At 60.4% G+C, this 19,355-nt stretch overlaps 1 protein-coding gene across 19 annotated transcripts in view; it reads left to right on the top strand.

Annotated features, from left to right (window-relative positions):
• Positions 1-19,355, top strand: part of GRB10 (growth factor receptor bound protein 10) — a 104,604-nt gene that overhangs the window by 32,217 nt on the left and 53,032 nt on the right. For 14 of the 19 annotated variants that reach the window (XM_036327252.1, XM_036327251.1, XM_036327249.1 and 11 more), the window contains exons 2-3: positions 16,020-16,089; positions 16,175-16,254. The gene's annotated coding sequence lies outside the window, so the exon portion shown is untranslated. The remainder of the gene's footprint in view (positions 1-16,019; positions 16,090-16,174; positions 16,255-19,355) is intronic. The other 5 variants (XM_036327255.1, XM_036327253.1, XM_036327250.1 and 2 more) reach the window with 1 other exon arrangement.

Raw genomic sequence — 19,355 nt, 5'->3', positions numbered from 1 at the left:
CTCCACTTTTCTTTATGTGAAAAGGAATGGCTGTTGGTGAGCTGAGTTTTATTACGGGGGTGAGCCCTGCATATTTAGGGGTGATTAGAAGGACCCTGGAGTGTGTCCGTTTTATCAAGTATTTAAATCCCAGGAGCAGGTTCCAGAGTGTCCCTCATTTTACCGGTCAGGTTAGAACCATTTCCCAGCGATTTCCCATCGGGGGAGGTGCGCCTCGACCCATCCGACCGCTCCGTTCCCCGCCGGGGCCACTTCGCCGATTCCCACACGGAGACGGCTTCCGGGCGGTGGGGTGGGGGGCAGTTGGCAATGTGGGTGGCATCTTGGTAATTTTTTCCCTTTTTGACTTAATTGATTTAGTCTCTTAATTTTTATTTCTCTTTTTATAGTTCGGGTGTACAAAGCCCTACCCTTGGAAGGCCCCCAGGGGCATTCAGTCATTCGTAATTATTCATAAAACTCAAGAGTCAGGATTATCGTAAGTCATGATACCAGCAGCAAACCCAGAACTGGAGCGAGTGAAAAAAAGAGTGGGTATCAGGGAAAACCAGTTCTCTCAGAAGGACTGGAACGCTGGGTCTCTGTGTCAGCAGGCCCCGTTGTAAGTTTAGGGTTACAGTGGCTTTTCCTTCTGCCCAGCGTCCCCCTCTGTGGCCCTGGCCGCCTGTCGGTGGGATGTCCCCGGTGGGGAGCCCGCACCCTTCCTTTTCCCTGGCTCCGGCCTGCTGGCCTTCGCGGTCCCGTGCGGTTCCCCTGTTCCTGAGGCCCCGTGTTCGCCACGCGACCCCAGGCAGGTGCCACACCATCTCGGTGCCTGCGTCCTCGTCTGTGAAATTGGGGCCGGCGCCCTCCCAGGTCTCAGAGGTGTCGCGGGACCAGTGCGTGGACGTGAGCTTCGTCCCGTCACCCGCGCAGGTTCACTCCTCATTCCGTCTGGTGTGCAGACATGGCTGCCCTGCCCCGTGTGGACGCCCCTCCTCGGGTTGAAGGTCGGTATCGGAGGCCCGTGGTGTTCACCTGGCGATGCCTTTGTGGTGGAGGGAGCATGGCTGTTTTCTGGGGGCGTCCTGGCTCGGGTGGGTGTCTGCTGGCTTCACGCCCTGACGCGGACCTCGAGCAGGAATTGGACTAACCGTCCCGCCCCCTGTAACGGGTTGGCCCTGTAGAAGTGGACCCCGGCTCTCAGACCCAGAGCCCAGCCGGGAATCAAAAGCGGAATGTCTGCCATCGGCCCTCCTGGGCCCAGGATCCGCACCCCGTTCCGGGGGGCTGCCCTGTATTTCAGGGCTCCGCCTCCTGGCCTGTGGGGGGGACAGTGATGGTGTCTCCACACGGCTGCTGAGGGGACCCCTCGCTCCATCAGAGAAGCCAACAGAGTCACACGGAGCGTGGCCTCGCTGGGTTGCCGTCCTTAGCGGTTGGCACTTGAGTTCTGCGGACGAGCCTGTTCCTGGGACTGTCGAGTCATGTTATCGTCACCCGCGTGGTCATGGGCAGACCCTGGGGCCCTGGGCCTTCCCATCACTGCATCACTGGCCTGGGACCTTGACCACCACACTTTATGTTCCTTCTGTAAACCCCAGCGTACACTGTGTGAGCGTGTGTGCGCGCGCGCGCGCGCATGTGTGTGTGTGTGCGCGTGTGCGCGTATGCACACACACACACACACACACACACTAGCCCATGCCTGGGCTGAGCAAGGATTTGGAAACCATTTTCTTTTTCTTGAAATAACCGCGAGTGAGACCATGTGAGTCCCCAGCTTTCTACGGGAGGAGAGAGGGAGGGTGGGTTCTACCCTGTTTCCTTTCCAGGGTTCCTAGCTACAGGTTTCTTTGTTAGTTTATTCTGATTTTTAAAATATCTTAAATAAGAGCTACAATTTTATTGACCTTTGCAAATTTTCATTTCTTTACTAATACCCATGAAATGACTACAGACTTTAAAAGATCGTTTTCCTGTCCTGCTTTTCCTGGGTTACATGTCCTGTGGGGCGGTGCGTGTCTCCATGGTGTTTGTAGATCTGTCTTTTGTGCCCGTCCTCGGATCTCCGTAAGGTTTGTGACGGTGACAGGATTTCCTTCTTTCCGGGTTAAGGATGGATTCGTCTCATTCATTTAATTTTTTTTTTCCTTTTGCAGACGGTGCAAAGGTCGAGGCATTAATTTTCCTTCTGTCGCTTCTCTTGTTTCCTCTTGTGTCTCCACTGTCCCAGGACGACGCTTGTCCTAATTTCCTCCTTGGACGGTTATTGGGGCCAGAGCTTGTTTTTAATTTTTGAGTAGCTGACTGGTTATTGTTTTTTGCACATACGTTCCTAATTTCTGGTCGTGCTGTGTTTGGCTCCAGCACGGGGCCTGTTGGCACAGGAGCGACCTTCCTGTTCAGCCCCAGGACATGCGGGGTCCGCCCTGGAGCGGGGCCCAGGGCTTTCTCGAGCTCCAGAGAGCTCCATGTGTGAGCAAAATGCACGCGTCTTCTTCGCAGCTCAGTATTTCTTAAAATAACAGTTTCAGAGGCGTTTGTCGATATTTGCAAACGCCACCTCTTCATGCATGTCCGTGACTGTGGTCTCGTGTGCGCTAGGCTGCGCGCTCCGTCATCTCACCCGAGTCCTTCCTTTGCCCTTTGTGATAAGCAGAAGCTCCAACCACACACAATGCTCTCGCTTTCTGCTCAGAGGTCTTCCGAGTTCCTGTTGGTTTGTTTGCTTTTAAGGTAAACGCCATCTTGAAGTATGACATCCGTTCTTATCACTTAAGATGCGTTTGCGTGGTTGCTTTGTTTGGAGGGTGAAAGAGGCCCAATACTATTTCTCTTCCCCACTAACCGCGTATCCCTATCGATGGATTGCGCTTTTGGAGATACGGGCTTGCCGTCCTGTGCTTTGAGCGATGTTGGGGGTTTGGCCCTCCTCGCACCCCCGGGTGGGGTCTGTCCGGCTCTGTTCTCGGGCTCTGCCCTCTGTCTCCGGCTCACGTGTTTCTTGCTGTCTTTTAAAGCTTTGCTAGTTCAGTTGGCCCGGGTGGTTGGTTTTGTGTGTTTTTGTTTTTTTTAATTATTGGAATATTTTTCAATATTATTTTGAAAAGAAGGGCCCTGAACAGCTGACATTTATGGCGACATGTCATCGGCTCCGGGATCCATTGTTTCGCCTGGGAAGGCCCCTTCGTCTGTCTGGTTTCCATTTCCTTTTGATGTTGAAAGTATTAATTTCCCTTTATCCCTTCGTTGTGATTTAGAATGCAGATATTCTGTTTCCAATTCAACAAGTGATTGTGTTAATATATCATGGAATTTACTCAATTATACATTTCCCAATAAAGACCGGGGTCCCTGTCTTTCATGGAAGATACCGCAGCCTTTATTTTAAAATCCTACAATGATTTATTTTAAGACTTGAAGCTTCTCTCCTTCTTTATTTTTTTAATTTTCATTTTTTTGATGTCTTTTTAAAATATTTTTTTCACTTAATATCGAAATAGACAGGGTGGGGCTAAAGTAGGCTGACAGTTGTGCGTGTGGAAAAAGGCGTGCGGGTTATGGTTCTGACATTGGCTTTATCGACTCAAAGGCGTGTCACTCACAACTGTCAACCCGCTGTGCCCGCCCTGTGCTTGCCCTGCACACAGCACTAAGGTGTGGACAGCATCATGCCCTCAACAGGTGATGAAATATTTAACTTCTAAACTAAATTTTATTATTTCACCTCATCAACAGTTAGACTCACTCGTCTTGTTAGTTTGCCGATCCCTCTTGAATGCCTACTGTGTGCCGTTCTGGCTGTGGCTGGGAGCCAGGTGAGTCCTTGAACAAGAGGGGGCGGTCACTACCTCACACGTGAGGTGGGAGACCGCACATCCCGGCATTGGCTGCGAAGCAGAGGGCAGGCACTGAGCCGACGCTGCGTGGGCTGTCAGGTCGGAACAGCGGGTGTGCGGGCCGTCCGTGCCCAGCGTGTGGGCACAGCGTCTGGGGGAGGGAGGAGGGAGGATGATGGACGTTCCGGAGAGAGCCACGTCAGTTTCCTAAGGAAATGTCCTCGCGTGTCCCGGCAGAGCTGAGCGCCTGTTGGATTTCTGGTTGATGGAAACGGGAAGGGTCCGTGCGCGCAGCGTGGTCCTGGGTGTGGTGGCCTCAAGCAGATTAGCGGGTTTTCCTAGGATGGGAGGAGGCGGTGGGCATGAAGACTCAGGTGTGCCACGTGTGGGGCGGCCCTCGGCCAGGGAGGGGAGCGAGGTGGGCTGTGGCCCTGGCCCTGCGCAGCCGTGTGTGGGTGTGCAGGGGCTGGCCGGAGACCGGGCACCAGCCACAGACCCACACCAGACCTTGTTTCCAAATGTGGGTCACGACCCATGGTCACCCCTTGACATCAAGTTAGGTCACAAAAGCGTGTTTTGCTGGGAGCTAGAACGGAAGAGGGACTCTCAGAGTAGGCGGCTGTGCCCTCACCTGTGGTCAGGAGGTGGGTGCAGGGACCCATCGGTGCGCTGGCCGGTCACAGCTCTCCCTCCAGGGTCCTGAATGGCCGTTCGCATCCCCCGGAGGGCGTGATGCACCAGGCGCACGCGTGTCATCTGCTGTCCCCGTGGTCGCCCGCATCTCGGTGAGCAGCGCGCCATTTCCCCGGTTTACAGGGGTCCCCTTAGCTCCCCTAGTACACATTGCCCTTAAATTGGAAACAAATCAACAAACATGAAATGAGAACAAAGGCGCACGGTCCAGGGCCGCTGCTGGATCCAGAAGTATAAGCATTGACCTTGTTAAGAAAGATGTTGACTGTAGAATCGGCTCACTTTTGACTTTGCTGGAGCTAATTTTCTGCCCTCGAGTCTAATAAGGGAAAAGGTGCCAGTGACTGTGGAAATTATTAATTTTTTCTCATACGCTCAAAACTCAGTTAAAATGGGCAGACTCCGGTACGTCATGTATCATGGCGTCTTGCAAAGGCAGACTCGCCCTCACAAGCACAAGGACCGGGGACACCAACCCGGCCCCCTGAACTTGGCAGGGAGCCCATCACCGCAGGGAGAGAAGACCATCTCATGGGCACAGGCTCATGGTCACCCCACAGCTCCCTCGAGAAGGTCTCTCTCTGTCGAAGGGAAGCTTCTCCCGGGGCCTGTCCCGGGGGCATCGTTTTTCGATAAGTCAGCTGACCCTTCAGACAGGAACTTCTGCAGGGTCGTCACCGTCACCGCATCGGTGCTGCGGTGCTGTGAGCGGGTGTTGGAGGAAGGTTGGTGCAGGACGGGGAGGGTTTGCCAGGGCCCGGATAGCAGCAGAGCTTCTCTCTCGGTTGGGTTCTGGCGGCCAGATCGTCGAGGGAGGGCTCCCAGACAGCTGGGCTCCCTGAAGACACAGGACCCGGACAGGGCCCGGCTGGTCCAGATACACAGACATGGGGAAGCCGTGAGCACATTCCCCGAGATGGCCCGAGTACAACCAGAGAACGGGAGGGTGTGCTATTTTTAAAAGGCCTGGGCTATTTGGGATGACTGCTTTATCTATCTCCCAGGCGTTAGCATGGCAGGAAAGTCCGCCGAGTCTCACGGTTGTATTAAAAAAATATATATATATTTGTTAATTTCATCGACGGGAGCTCACCAGATAGCCAGTCTTTTTGATATTTTTAAAATTATAAGCGTACATTCACTATTTTATCATCCCCGAGAGAAATTTTCTGCACATGAAACAACCCCCTTTGATTCTATTTTTTGTCTCTGTGACTTTCCCTGCATTAGGGACCTCAGGTAAGTGAGAGCCAACTCGTCCCTTTGTGACCGACCGATGTCGCTCAGGGTGATGTCCTTAGGGTTCATCCGTGCTGTCGCGTGTCAGCCTGTGACTCTGTACGAGGTTGAATCATATGCCATGGTGTGTGTAGACGGCATGGGTCTTATGCGTTCATCTGTCGATGGGCGCGCGGTGGCTCCCGCCTTTCGGCTGGTGTGAATGGCGCTGGCATGAACGTGGTGCATAGATACGGGTTTGAACCCTGCTTCCAGCTCCTTGGGGTCTGTCCCTAGAAACAGGACTGCCAGAGCCGATGGGAACTCTGCGTTGAATGTTTGGAGGTGCCTGCACACCGCTCTCCATGGCAGCTGCGCCATCGTGTCCTCACCAGCAGCGCACGAGGGGCCCGGCTTCTCCCGCCTCCCCACGCCGGCGCTCCGGGCTCCGTGCTGGTGGTCTCATTGGCATTTCCCTCACGACGCGCCATCTTCACCACCTTGGCACGTGCTCATTCCCTTCGGAGAAATGTCTGGTGAAGTCCTTTGCGCTTTTTTGGATTTTGTTGTGTGTCTTTTTGTCGTTGAGTTGCAGGAGTTCTTTATATATTCTGGATATGAATCCCTTACTAGCTGTGCAACTCTTACCCCTTTCTGTGGGTAATATTTTCACACTCTCAATTGTGTCCTTTGATGCACACAAGTTTTTAATTGTGGTGAATTCCAGTTGATCCTTGTTGGTTTTTTCTCCTCTCGTTCCCTGTTCTGTGCTAAAACATCTTGGAGATGGTTGTCATGTCCAATGTCATGAATTTCCCCCCCCCGTGTTTTCTTCTCAGCATTTTATGGAAACAAGTATGTACAGATCCCCATCCAAACCCCACTGGTGTCTAGTGCGGGAATAGATGGAGCCTTTCCAAAATTCATTCGGCTCCCCGGGCCCCACGCAGGCCTGTGTTTATGGCATCAGGGGAGAGCCCCCCCCCCCCCGCCCGCGTTGTTCCCCGTGTGCGTCTCCAGTTCTCCGGGGGCTGCCCTGAGTCCGTGGGGCGCTCTGGATAGGGTTATCATCATCACAGTGTGAAGTGTTGAGCCCGCAGTGCCTCCCCTACTTATGTCCTCTGTACAGTCTGACCGCAGCGTTTTTTAGTTTTCCGTGCTCACGTCTTCTGCCTCCTTGATTAATTTTTTAAAAATATTTTATTATTCTTGTTGCTCTCTGAAAAACTTTTTAAAAACGTCGTTTGTTTAACTTTTTTCCCATTACCGTTTCCCCGCGGTGGCCTCTCCGCCGCCACCGCCACCACCCCCTCCACCCGCCATCGCCATGCAGTTGTCTGTGTCCAGAGGTTCTCCCTCTCCTTTTTCTTTTTCTTGGAATTCTTTTCTAATCTCCTTTTCAAATTTTTTTGTTTGCGTATAGAAACCCCACTGATTTTGCCTGTTGCTTTTTGATCCTGGAACTTTGCTGAATGTATTTATTAGCTCTGTGTGTGTGTTATTCTAAGAGTTTCCTACGGTAAAATCATGTCCTCTGTGGACAGAGAGACTTTTCATTTTTCCTCTCCAATCTGGAGGCTCTTTATTCGTTTTTCTTTCCTGGTTTCTCTGCCTAGAACTTGCCATTCCACGTCGCACCGACAGACGTGGCAAGAGCAAGCATCCTGCCTCGCTCCCGGTCCGGGGGGGGGGGGGGGGGGGCTTGCACCTCTCCCCACGGCCACGGAGTGAGTGTCGTGTCGTTCGAGGCCTGGGCAGCCCCGGCGGTCGCCCTGTCGCACTGTAGTCTGCTTGTTCTCTAGAAGCCGACCCAGCCGGGCCTAGGAGCTGTCTATTTTTTCTGGCTGAGAAAAAAATTTCGTTGGGCAAATACTTTCAGAGGTGATATGTGGGCAGTAAAATCGGCCTGTGTAAATACCTTCGGGAGCTGAACGCCCCTTACATTTGAAACGGCCGGGGGTCCTAACAGTACGTTTCCTTACGGTGGTGCAGGCGCCGGGGGTCCTGAGGGCAAGCCGTACATGCAGGGAGGGAGAGAGGGGCCCAGAGGGGGGCGGACATGCCAGCAGCAGGGGGTGTGGGCGGGACCGGCGGGGGAGGGGGCGAGAGTGGGTCCTGGGGGGGAGGGGGCGAGGGGGAGCTGTTCTCTGGCTGGCCCTCCCCCAGGGGCCGGTCAGCATCCCCAGGAAAGCAAGGCTGTATTCAGGGGCGACGGTGGGAGGGTGTGGGGCGAAGGCGCTGGCCGGAGGCCCGTGCAGAGCCATCAGGCCACATGTCCGTCCGGAGCCTGCGGGTGCGGGAGGCCCGGGAGGCGTCCCACGCGGCCCTGGGACCGCACGGCCGTGGGCTGGGTGGATCCGTCAGGGCTCTCAGTGAAGCAGAACCTGTACGTGTTTATATAAAGAGACTTATTGTAAGGAGTTGGCTCCAGCGGCTGGGGGCTGGCAAGTCTGAAATCCGCAGGGCAGGCCAGCCGGCGAGCGGGCGGCGGGCGGGCGGGGGCCTGCCGCCTCTGGAGGCCCCGTGCTCCTTTTCCCGGAAACCTCAGCTTTCGCTCCCCAGGCCCTTCCCTGCCTCGGAGGGGCCCCCGGCGGGGAGGGGTTGGCCTGCCTTCCAGCCCCGAGCAGACCTTAACCACTTACTTCCCCGGCATTCCTTCCAGCAACCCCCCGCGCGGTGTTGGGTTACAGGCCTGGCTCCGAGCAGACAAGTTGACACATGACACTCACTGTCACAGGGGCAAGGGTGACGCACAGGCCAGAGAAGTTTCAAGGCCTGGGGGCTGGCCTGGGCGGGGGGCGGGGGGCCAGCCGAGCCGACCAGCCCCAGTCCGGCGGGGGAGGTGCGCCCGAGCTCTGCGGCCTCTCTGCCTGCTCCCTGGCTCCCCAGCCCCCCAGCCGAGTGCCCCTTGCAGGCTCCTTTGTTGGGGTTCACAGTGGGGACTGAAGGACCCCGGGGAGACACACGCAGATGACTTCGAGGCCGGGTGGTGACCGTTCCAGATGGGGGTGCTTCCGTCCCTGTCAGCCCCCACAGCCCCCAGTCTAGCAGGGTTTTCATAGTTTTGGTCTGTGTTCGTTTTTCTGGGGCCACGGCAGTCCTGCAGAATGGGGGCCTTAAAACGGTATCACCCCACAACTCTGAAGGCCAGGAGTCAGGGGTCCAGGTGTCCCCGCCCTCCCCTGAGGCCTCTCCCCTTGGCGTGAAGGCCGCCGCCTTCTCCCCGGGGGCCCCCCTGCCCCCCGCCCGGGTCTGCCCTCGGTGTGTGTGTGTGTCCCGCTCTCCTCTAGTGACCTCCTTTTAACTCAGTCACCCCTTTAAAGACCCTACCTGCAGCCCTGGGTTGTGGGCTCAGTGGTTAGAGCGTCGTCCCATACACCAAAGGGTCGCGGGTTCAATTCCCAGTCAGGGCCGAGCAGGAGGCGACCAGCCCGTGATGTCTCTCTCACATCAGTGTTCCCCTCCCCGCCTCTCCCTCTAGAACCAATGAAGAAACGTCCTCGGGTGAGGGTCAGAGGCTAAAGGCCCTCCCTCCCGATACAGCCACCTTCCGAAGCACCGCGTCCTCGGCTTCGACGTGATTTTTGTGGGGCGCACGGTCCCCGCGCCCCGGGCCTGTCTGGGGTGTGCTGCCGCCTCCACGGGTGGAATTCCTGTCCCTCGCGGGGCGTGGGAGCCCCCTTTTCCTCTGGGAGGCTTGAGTCCCGCTCACGCCAGCCGGGAGCTGCCGGGAGCCTCCCCTCGCTCAGAGGGCCGCAGTGCGAGCAGCCCGTCGGCGGTCCTGGCCTTCCTGGGGCGACGCTGGCTCCCTGCGAGCTGACCCTGCTCGCTGCGTCCGAGCGGCCGTGACCTTGTGTGACCACTCACCGCGCTCGGCCCTCTCTCCGGCTATTCTCGGCGCCGCTGGCCGGCGCCCCGGATTTAGTGTTCTGCAGCCCCAGTCCGACGGGCCGGCTCCCAGCGGGCAGTCCCCGTGGTCTTGGGCCGCTTCTTCCCTCCGGGGTTTTCTGGCGTCTCCTTTCTTCCCGATGGACGCTCTGCCATTGAGAGAGACGGCCCGCTTTCTGAATTTTTCTTTTCTTTTTTGTAGTGAAGCGACTGACTGCGGGGAATCAACCCTCCCACGCCCTCGAGGGGAGAACAGGAAGGAGTGTCTGAGCCCATGTCCCTCCCTGTCCCCTATTGAGGTGGGGCTTGTCACCCCTCACTGTCCTGGCTCCCCTGAAACCAGCCGCAGGGGTGACGGTGCCCTGAACCCCAGACACCTGGCCGTCCCTGGGCTCCCCTGAGGCAGCGCGGAGGCAGCGCGGAGGAGGCAGCGGCCCTGCCTCGGGGCCCAGCCCTGGCGGGTGGCCCATAGGAGCTGTTGTGTGTTCTCCGGGCTTCCCCAGGCGGCATGCACCCCCCAGGACCCCCTGGTGCAGCCTGTCCGTGGGGGCGGGGGCGGTAGCTGCTCCTTGGCCTTACGCATGTCGGGCTTGGGGCCTGGGCACAGACACCCCGCGACCAGTGAGCACACCCTTTGCTCAGCGGGCGTGAGACCCAGGCGGGGGCCGGACGTCGCAGGGCGGCGAGGGGCAGTGAGTGAGGGAGAGCAGGGTGGGCGCAGGGCGGCGGGCAGCGGTGGGCGGGCGGAGGAAGCCTCGCGGGCCGGGCCCGCGTCCGGAGTTGGTCGTGAGGAGGATGCCCCGCTCTGTTCCTGCCCCGAAGGGGCGCTCAGGCCCGGGCGGTCTCTGAGCGAGAGGGACCGTTGAGGGCAGTGAGAGGTGGTCACCGCGGGTTCCTCTCTCCCGGGTGGGCCCACCCACGTGTGACGAGGAAACTCCGACTTCCGCTGCGACGGTGAAGGGAGCGTGTGGGAGAAGCTCACTTTGGAGGCGCCCTCCGTGCCCGGAGGCAGAACGCGCCCCCGCCCCGCCCCGCCCCCAGTCCGCCATCGCGGGCGGGGCCTGGCAGGGCAAGCTTGGAACCTTCGTGGGCCATGTTGCCTGCCTCGGCCCTGGGGCTGGCTCTCCAGACGGCTCGTGTCCCGCCCGGGACGTCGGGGGGCTCTGTGGGGCCCAGCTCCCCTCTGCCCCTCCAGTGTTCCCCGCTCTTCTGCACGGGCTGCTGGGCAGGGGTGATCTTTGAGGCTCCCGCGCCTCCGGAAGGCGATGGCGCCTGGGTGTCACTGTGCGGGGCAGCGGGCGCGTCGGGAGAGGGCCCTGGGGCCCTGGGGCCTGGACCGGACCCGGGAACCTCAGGGTCGCTGCTCAGCCCTTCCCGCCCCGAGGACGTGGCGCCTCTCCCTGGGGCTCCCCGTTTGGCAGGAGCCCCGTGTGAAGGCCCCGTGCTCTGCCCCGGCCCGGTCTGCACGCGGTGGGACCTGCTTTCCCGCCCGGCCTGTGCCGCCTCCGGACGAGCATGTCCTCTGGCACCCCGGGCGGGCGGAGGCCTTTGTCATTTATTTGGTGTCAAAGTGAAACAAACCTTCGAAGAAAGGCCGAAGATTAGGAAGACTGTTCATTGTAATCACTGAACTTGAGACGGAGCCAAAGTGGGTTTCATGCCAGAAAAGAGGGCGAAAACCTTAGCAGACCCGTGACGTGTGCGGTGACTCACGGCCGGTGGAGCGGGTGAGCCCTGCCCGGGCGCGGCCCTCTGCCTCCTGGGTGATCCCTGCCTCGCTCTTAAAGAGGCCGCGGCCACTCGCCCAGCGGCCGCTCAGCCCTGCTGCGCCCGCGGCCCGGTCCGACTCTGTGCGGCCGCTGGGCCCGGACGGGTGGCGTGGGCCCCGAGGGCCCCTCCCCGCCCGCTGCCCGGCACTGGGGACCGACGGGGGAGCCCTCCTGAAAGTCAGCGGCGTCTCTGCAGCTGCCACAGCACCCCTCAGGGCGGGCCGGGACAGAGGCCCTCTCTGTGCCCCCTCCCTCCCCCTGGCGTCTCGGTTTCCTGCCTGTCCGCCCGCCCGCCCGCCCGCCCGCCCGGAGATGGCAGGAACGCGGCGAGCGCCAGCGCCCGCTTGATGGACGTGGCAGCTGCTGCGGCCGCCCCAGCGGCTCGGGGCCGCCCTTGGGGAGCCCAGCAGCTGGGGACACATGGCGGCCGTTCCCAGGGATCCTGTGTCACGGGGGACGGGCCCGGCCACGCCGCCAGGGCTCCCGAAGGCGCTGCCTCGCGCTTGTTCAAACCCCCGCGGCCTTGGCAGCCTCGCACTCGTTCCTGGAAAATTAGACGAGAGTTCCAGAGGTTCTCAGAAAAGGGGATGATTTACGGGCCGTCCCGCGCCGGCTCCGCGCGGTTAGATTTATCTCCAAGTTTTCGGAGGAGCGCGCTCCCCAGGCCCCTCCGCGCGGTGCTCCGCCTCGCTGCGCCCCGATGGCTGCGGCCGGGCCGGGCCGGGCCGGGCCGGGCCTCCCTGACGTGTGCCGTTTTTCATGGGCCCAGAAGCACCAAAATTGGTGCAGCATGAAATTACCCTGTTTTTTCTGCCGCGGAGCCGGAGCCGGCGGGCTGGCGCGGGGGAGGGGCCGGCCACTTCCTCGCCTGGGCGGCTTCGTGAGGAGGGGCCTTTGTTCTGGGGCCTGGGGGAGCCCTGGCCCTGCCTGTCCCCCCAGTGTCCCTGCTGGTGGTGGAAGAGCGTTCGCGGCGGGCGGGCTGGGGTGGGGGCCTCGGGACGGGCCGCCCTGCGGGCCGGCGCCTGGTCCCGGGGCGGGTGGGTGGCCGCCCCCAGGCCGGGGTTTGAGTGAGCGCCGCCAGGTGCCAGACGAGGCCGGGGCCAGGGAGGCCGCTCTGCGCCGCAGACAGATTCCTGGGGCTCGTGTGTCCTGTGCGAGGCTGACAGGGACAACTGGCGAGTGAGGTCGCTGGGAGCGGATCGTAACTCTGAAGCAGATACAACAGGGCGGCGGGAGCGCGTGGCCGAGCTGGGCCAGGAGGTCAGGGAGGCCTCCCCGGGGAGTGCCCCGAGCCGGGGTGGCGCCCAGGCAGGACCGGGCAGGGCTCCCGCAGGGGCCCAGCTGGGGAGGAGTCTGGGTTTTCGTCAAGTAGAAACGGGAGATGGCGGCGGGGGAGGGGAGTTATAAATAGAGGCCCGCAGCCCTCGCCTGCAATTTTAAAATCCGAAAGGCCCCGAGCTGAGAGGTTTTTTCCATTGCTCATGTCAGGGCAGAGGCCACCCCCTGCCCAGAGCCGGCCGGCTGGGCTCGGCCGAGCGCCCGCGGGACCCCGCTATCTCCCTGCGCCCGCCCGAGCCGCTCCTCACCCCCAACCGCAGGGCGCCCCCGGGGTCCCGCCGCGGGATTAGGCGCGCCTGGGAGCGGCGGTGAAGAAAAGCCACATTCATTATCCTCCCGAGAGAGAGCGCAGGAGCTGGGAAAGACACAGCCCAGGCCCCGCCGGCAGAACGGGGAGCCCACGCCGGGCCTGCGGATTCCCAAACACGCCTTCAAATATTTACTTTTACTTTTAGAATTCTCCCCCGCCCGCCCCCGCTTTCAGAACTGGAAACGTGTCCACTCCTTTCCAGAAGCAAAAACGTCCTAGAAACGGTCCTTGGGACCCTGCCCGCCTCCGCAGGCCGGGCTGCCAGGTGGGCGCGGGACCCCACATTCCTGCAGAATGGAGTCTATCTCCCCGTCCCCCGGGGGCTCGTTGCAGAAGCCCCGCCCCGCCCCAGGGTTCCGCACGCTGTTGCTGTTGGCTCCGGGTCAGGTTCCGATCCGGGGCCTTCAGCCGGGAACTGGCCCCTCGCTCGGGCCCTGGCAGAATGCGGCCTGTGTGCCCCTGCCAGCCCCCCGCCCGCTTTTGTAAATAAAGTTTTATTGGAACTCAGCCACGCTCATTCCTTGACGCCCGTGGCTGCTCGGTGGCCACGTCAGCACAGCTTGGGGCTGTCTAACCCTTGAGTTTTTTTCAGAAGTTTTCCAAGGGCCGTTTCAGAGCCGCGATTGCTCGAAGGCGTCTCCTGCGTGGCCCGGGGCCAAGGCGGCCTCCCTGGACGGGCTCCTCTCCTCTTCTTGGGGGGGGGGGGGGGGGCGGGCTCAGCCTCGGAGGAGATGCTCTGCTGATTGCATGCAGCTGTGGGTTTTGTGCTGGGAGCCCCGACATCTGGATTCCGCCAACGTTTTGGCAGCGCCCTGAGTAGCTGGGGGGTGACATCATCCCTCACAGGCGATTTGGGATCAGTCTGTGGAAATGAACACCATTCCCAGCGTCTCTCGCTGGTGTGTGTGTGTGTGTGTGGTGTGCCGTTTTCTTTCTTTCTCTTTGCAGAGTGATTCTGTCGTTCTTTCCTTGTTCACCTTACACACCCCTCCTGGGACAAAGGGACCTTGCCGCCAGACTCCGTGTCCTTCACAGTCTGTGGGGCGGTCGCTTCTGCTGCCGCTGCGCTCACCTCGGGGCGCGGGGGGGAGCGGGCACGGGGAGCACGCGGCTTTGAGCCGGCCCCTTACCTGGCGTGGTTTGCCGGGGAGCTAAGAGAGCTGAATGGAGCAGCAGCCGCTCTCCCATGGGGCGTTGCGGGAGGGAGGTCGGCCACTGGCACCGCTGGCTGAGGGCTGCTTGCGGCTGATTCCAGTGAGCGGACCTTCTGTAACACGTGTGGGTGTTCTGGGCTCGAGGCATTTTCCTTTACACCAGGGAGCGGGGTCTCGGGGGCAGATGGACCCTGGGCCTCCCTCCTCTGGTTGACGGACCCTAAAGGGCTGCTCCCGGAGCCTGGTCGGGGGTCAGGAGGGAAGGACAAGGAAGGGCCCTGTCGTGGGGCTGGTGTGGACGCGCTCCGTGAACAGGCGGCACAGAACTGCCTCGGCTCCTCTGTTTCCCTCGATCCAATCGTGCGGTCCGGGCAGTTGCCCGGGGCCGAGTGGACTCATGGAGGGAGGGGAACTGGGGGCACCGGGCACCTGGGCAGGGCCCGCCGGGTGGGGAGAACAGGCTGCGGGAGGCCTGTCTGGCGAGAAAGCCTGGAAAATCTCAAGTGGCCCCCGTCTCCCGCCCCTGCCGTCCTCCAGACGTCGGGAAGCCCGTCAGACCACAGCCACCCATCACACAGTTTACACCAGCTTTCGCTGTCGACAGGAGCCACGGGCCCAGCCTCCAGCCCATGTCAGTGACCTTGCGAGGCCTGCCGCCTCCCATGGAGCGAGAGGGCTCAGGACACGCGGCCTCGACGGCGCGGCGTGCCTGTGACCAGGTCTCCGAGTGCGGGCCTCGCCAGCGTGGCCTGTGGGCTCCTGTCCTCCCTCCGGGGCTCCTGAGACAGCCCCCCGGGGAACGGGGCGGGCGACTGGGGCTGGTTGGTGTTTCCCACCTCGAGCGTCCAGGCCCTCGTCTCCTGGAGTGACAGCTACCCCCGCTCTGCGGCTCTTGGTTGTGAGTCACCAATTCCTCGATCTGAGTTTTCGGTTGGCCTGTTCCTCTCCCAGGAAGTTACATCCCTCCTGAAGCCCTGGGTGTAGTTAGAAACCTGAAGCACTGAAGAGTCGATTTTTTCCTCGCAGGAGCTGGAGAGGAGCCCGCCCGGGAGGGTCAGGGTGGAGTTGGGAGCAGAGCGACATGGGGCAGCAGGTGGGTGGGGCAGCCCCCCCCCCCCCCCCCCGGCCTCGCCGCGGCCTGAAGTCACCTGGGCCACCTGCCCGGGGAAGTGGGCCGAGCCCGAGGGCAAGAACGGGCCCAAGCTCTCCGGCCACTCTGCGTCCTGCCCGTGCCGCCGGGGTCCCGTCTTGGGGGGGGGGGGGGGGGTTGGGCTTCTGTGTCTGCTGGGAGGGGCCTGGGGTGCTGGGAGGGACGCGTGTGTGCCGAGCGAGCATGGCCGCCGTGGCGATCGCGGGGCAAGCGAAGTGGGGCAGCGTCGAGAGGCCGCTGGGAGTTGTGCGGCTGCGCTCGACCTCGTTGGGAGCTGGTGTTCTCCGTCAGCTACCAGTGTTTTCTTCGCACAGAGCTGACGAGGGAGTCTGTGGCCTGGGGGTTCCCCTCAGTGGGCCTCACCGTGGGATTTGCCACGGCAGCTGTTGGGGGGCTGTGGGGGGGAGGCTGGGAGAGCTCTTCATGCTTCATTTTAACAGCATCCTCAGTGGGGGGTCCCTGGATGGCCCCACAGCCCCATGTTCTCATCATTGGTGGGTGGGCGGGTGGCTTGGGGAACCTGTAGAAGTTAAAGTTGACCCACATTAAGATTTTAGCACAGAGGTTTAGGCGGAGCGTCCACGCAGTTGAAGACGTTTCGGGCCTCTGTGGCTTTGGTCTTTATTGATCTTAGCAGCGTGGCCAAGGGTTGTGACGGTCTTCTGTGCCTCTGTGTAGGTCCCTGTGTGGATCGTGTGCCAGGCAGGGCTGAGGACACTGCCTCTGTGACCGACGTCCTGCCCCTGTGGTGAGTGCCTTCTGTTTACAGAACATGTGGCCATTCACATCACCGGACGAGCCCTTCACTGACATCCTTTCCATTTGCTCCTCAGACCCACTGCCCAGCCGCTGTCCTGCCCCTGGAAGTGCAGAGGTGTCGGGAGCTGCCCACCGTCCCAGGACAAACCAGCAGGTGGGAATCGGGGATGGGCCCCCAGGGTCTGGCCTTCGGCCCGGCATTCCCATTTGTTACCCAGCAGTTGCTATGCTGACTGTTGCATTCCTGTCGCGTTGAATTCCCAGCTGCTCTCTGAAGCTGCATTGCTTCAATTTTTGGATCAAGAACTGCTCACCCTGCTCAGCAGACCTTCTTTGGTCTCGAGCAGGTTCGGCAGTTGGTGTGGGCAGATTTATTAGGTGCCCTGCTTGCCACCGGATACGGGTGCCAGCTGCCAGCCGAGCGGTGGACAGCTGCCCTTGTCCCGCTGCAGGCGCTGGCGGGGTGGGCCTGTCCTGGGGACAGCGTTCCGTGGCATTCCTTCCACTCCAGCCTCGCCCTCCCCGCCTCACCCAGAAGCAGAGACGTCTCTGCCCCACATCCAAGGGGGCCCCGCTGGTGAGCTGGCCCTCCTTCGTCCCCACCTTGAGTTAAATCAAGATGAGGGAGGAGGAGCCCGTTTTCCTCGGGGCTGTTACAGGAAGCTCCAGAAGGAGGCGGTTTGGGGCTAAGCCTTGAGGAGGAAGGGATGGTGTGCATGGAGGGCAGGGCAGAGGGCATTCCAGATCATGAAGATTCCACTTTAAAAAAAATATGTTCTTTTAATTGATTTCAGAGAAAAAGGGAGAGGGAGAGAGAGAGAGAGAAGGAGAGAGAGAGGAACATCAATGATGAGAGAGCATCGTGGATCGGCTGCCTCTTGCACATCCCCTATTGGGGATCCAGCTCGCAACCCCGGCATGTGCCCTGACCAGGAATCGAACCTTGACCTCCTGGTTCATAGCTCAACACTCAACCACTGAGCCACACCAGCCGGGCCTGCGTCTGCATTTCAGACACCTTCTCAGTTTGCTTCCTTCCCTTCTAAGTTCTTCCGCCTGGACTGACCACCACATCAACATGAGACAGAGAAACCGGAGAACATGACCAAATGTGTTACATACGTGCACGTGGGTTTCGTAAGAAAAGGGGGCCCGAGGACACCTCCCGGGCAGTCGAGGCCTCCGTGCCCCCTGAGCGAAGGAGGTCGGGGGCGGCTGGGGACTTCAGGAGGCAGGAAGGCGGTTCGCGTGGAGGTAGAAAGGCAACTGTTTGGTAAAGAAATGTTTGCTGGGCCACCCTTGACAGTGGGACACAGGACTTCGACCCCGGGTTCCTCGACGGGCCCTCCCTGCCCCTCACACTGGTCCCCGTGGGCGCGGTGCCTGTGAGGCAGCTGCCCTGCGCAGGCTCCCGTCCGAATTCTGTCAGGCAGTGGCGGGAAGCACCAGGGTTTGGTTTTGTGTTTTTCTTGCGTCTTTTGTTTCTCAAAATAACCAGCATACAACAGTCAGCACCCCAAAAGGCACATCCGGGGGAGCAAACGGTGCTCCCTCAGGATCCGCCAGAGTCCAGACCCGGCTGGAGTCGCTCACGGTTGATCGTGAAGAGTCAGGCTCGGCGCTGGCCGGTGTGGCACAGTGGCTAGAGCATCGCCCGAGCACCAAGGGGCCATGGGTTTGATTCTGGGTCAAGGCCACGCATCCAGGTTGCAGGTCGATCCTCAGCCCTGTCGGGGTACATGTGGGAGGCAACCATCGATGTGTCTCTCTCCCATTGATATGTCTCCCCCCCCCCTTCTACCCCCTCTAAAAATCAATGGGAAAAGTGTCCTCAGGTGAGGAGTAACAAAAACAAAAAATAAAAGAAACACACACACAGAACATGCAGGTTCTTCCTCAGTGGAGCCCGGGAAGGGAGCACCTGCCCCCTGGTTGGAGGTGAGCGTGGGGCTGCGCAGGGCAGAGGGCGCGTTCCTGGGGCTGGAGGCGCTCCGGGAGGGGCGGGAGGGGCCGGAGGGGCCGAGAGGAGCCGGAGAGGAGCCAGCGGGTCGGTGGAGGCCTCTCGCCTGGAGCCGGCCAGGACATTCCTGCAGGCCCTGGGGTGTGGCCGCGAGGAACACTCTGGAGGAGCAACTGCTGAGCTGGACAGCCAGCCCCGCCCCACCCGCCCCTGCTGGGGCCCCACAGAGGCCCAAGGACGGGGCTCTGGCTGAGGCCACCCCGCAGGCCCCCCGCCCTCGCTGGGCTGAGTGCAGATCGAATGAGATCACCATCCCAGGCCGCCCGCGAGGCTCCTCCTCGTCCTCTTTTGGAAGCCCTGTTCCTGCCCCGAACGTTGGACGCGCGCCTTCGGAAAATATTTGTAAAGCCCCGTGGGTTGGGGGGCCAAGCCCTGCAGCGTGGAGAGACCCTCACAGCTTCAATCACCGGGCTTCGGGCTGCCCCTTCCCCGGGGGTGACCGCACGGCCATGTCGGGCTCGGGTGTAAAGAAGCATGAGCCGCGGACTGCCACCTTCAGAGAGGGACCCTCATGTTCCCCCCGGTCCCCACCTCTCGCCGTCCTGGCCCTCCCCTCCAACAGAAAGTGGCCCTAAACGCTGGCCCTCGAGTGGAGACCAAGTGGCACAGAGACCAGCTGCTGCTCCTGCCCCTGTGTCCAGGGAAGGTGCCCCCGAAGGGCGGACAGACATTCAGACGTTCGGACTGACTCCCGGGCGGCAGGAGCCATCTCATGCTCTGGGCTCGGCTTCTGCTGCAGACCCTGCGCTGGAGCTTTAGTTTATAAACGCCACCATTTCCCCTGTTATTACCGCCTTCTTGGCTTCTCGGGGTAACAGGATTCTTTCTGAGCTTTAAAAAGTACGTTCTCTTGGCTCTGGGCGTTCCACGTAGGAACATGAGACCTCGCTCTCACTGTGAGGGTTTTCAGATTCGAGGCGTCTTTCAGGGCGAGTATAGGAGGCCGCATGCGATTTAGACAAACCCCCAAATACCTGTAAGAGCAGCCCCGTGCAATACTTTGGATATACTTTCCCACCCCCGCCCCCAATTATTAGCTGTTTATCTGAAATTCAGGTTTCACTGGACATCTGTATGTTTCCTCGCTACATGTGACAGTGCAGTTTAGACATGGATGCCTTAAGTTAGATTTGAGAGTTGCTTGTCTTCTGAGTAGATGTCCCAAAGGGGTCTGGTTTGCTTGTCACTGGCAAGAGGACTTCCCATGCCCGTTGGGTGCGGACGGGTGGCCAGGG

Source organism: Myotis myotis, unplaced genomic scaffold (assembly GCF_014108235.1).
Source record: "Myotis myotis isolate mMyoMyo1 unplaced genomic scaffold, mMyoMyo1.p scaffold_m19_p_11, whole genome shotgun sequence".
NCBI classification, from domain to species: Eukaryota; Metazoa; Chordata; class Mammalia; order Chiroptera; family Vespertilionidae; genus Myotis; species Myotis myotis.
Note: the sequence above shows the minus strand (reverse complement) of the source record. Positions and strands in the feature narration are given on the sequence as shown.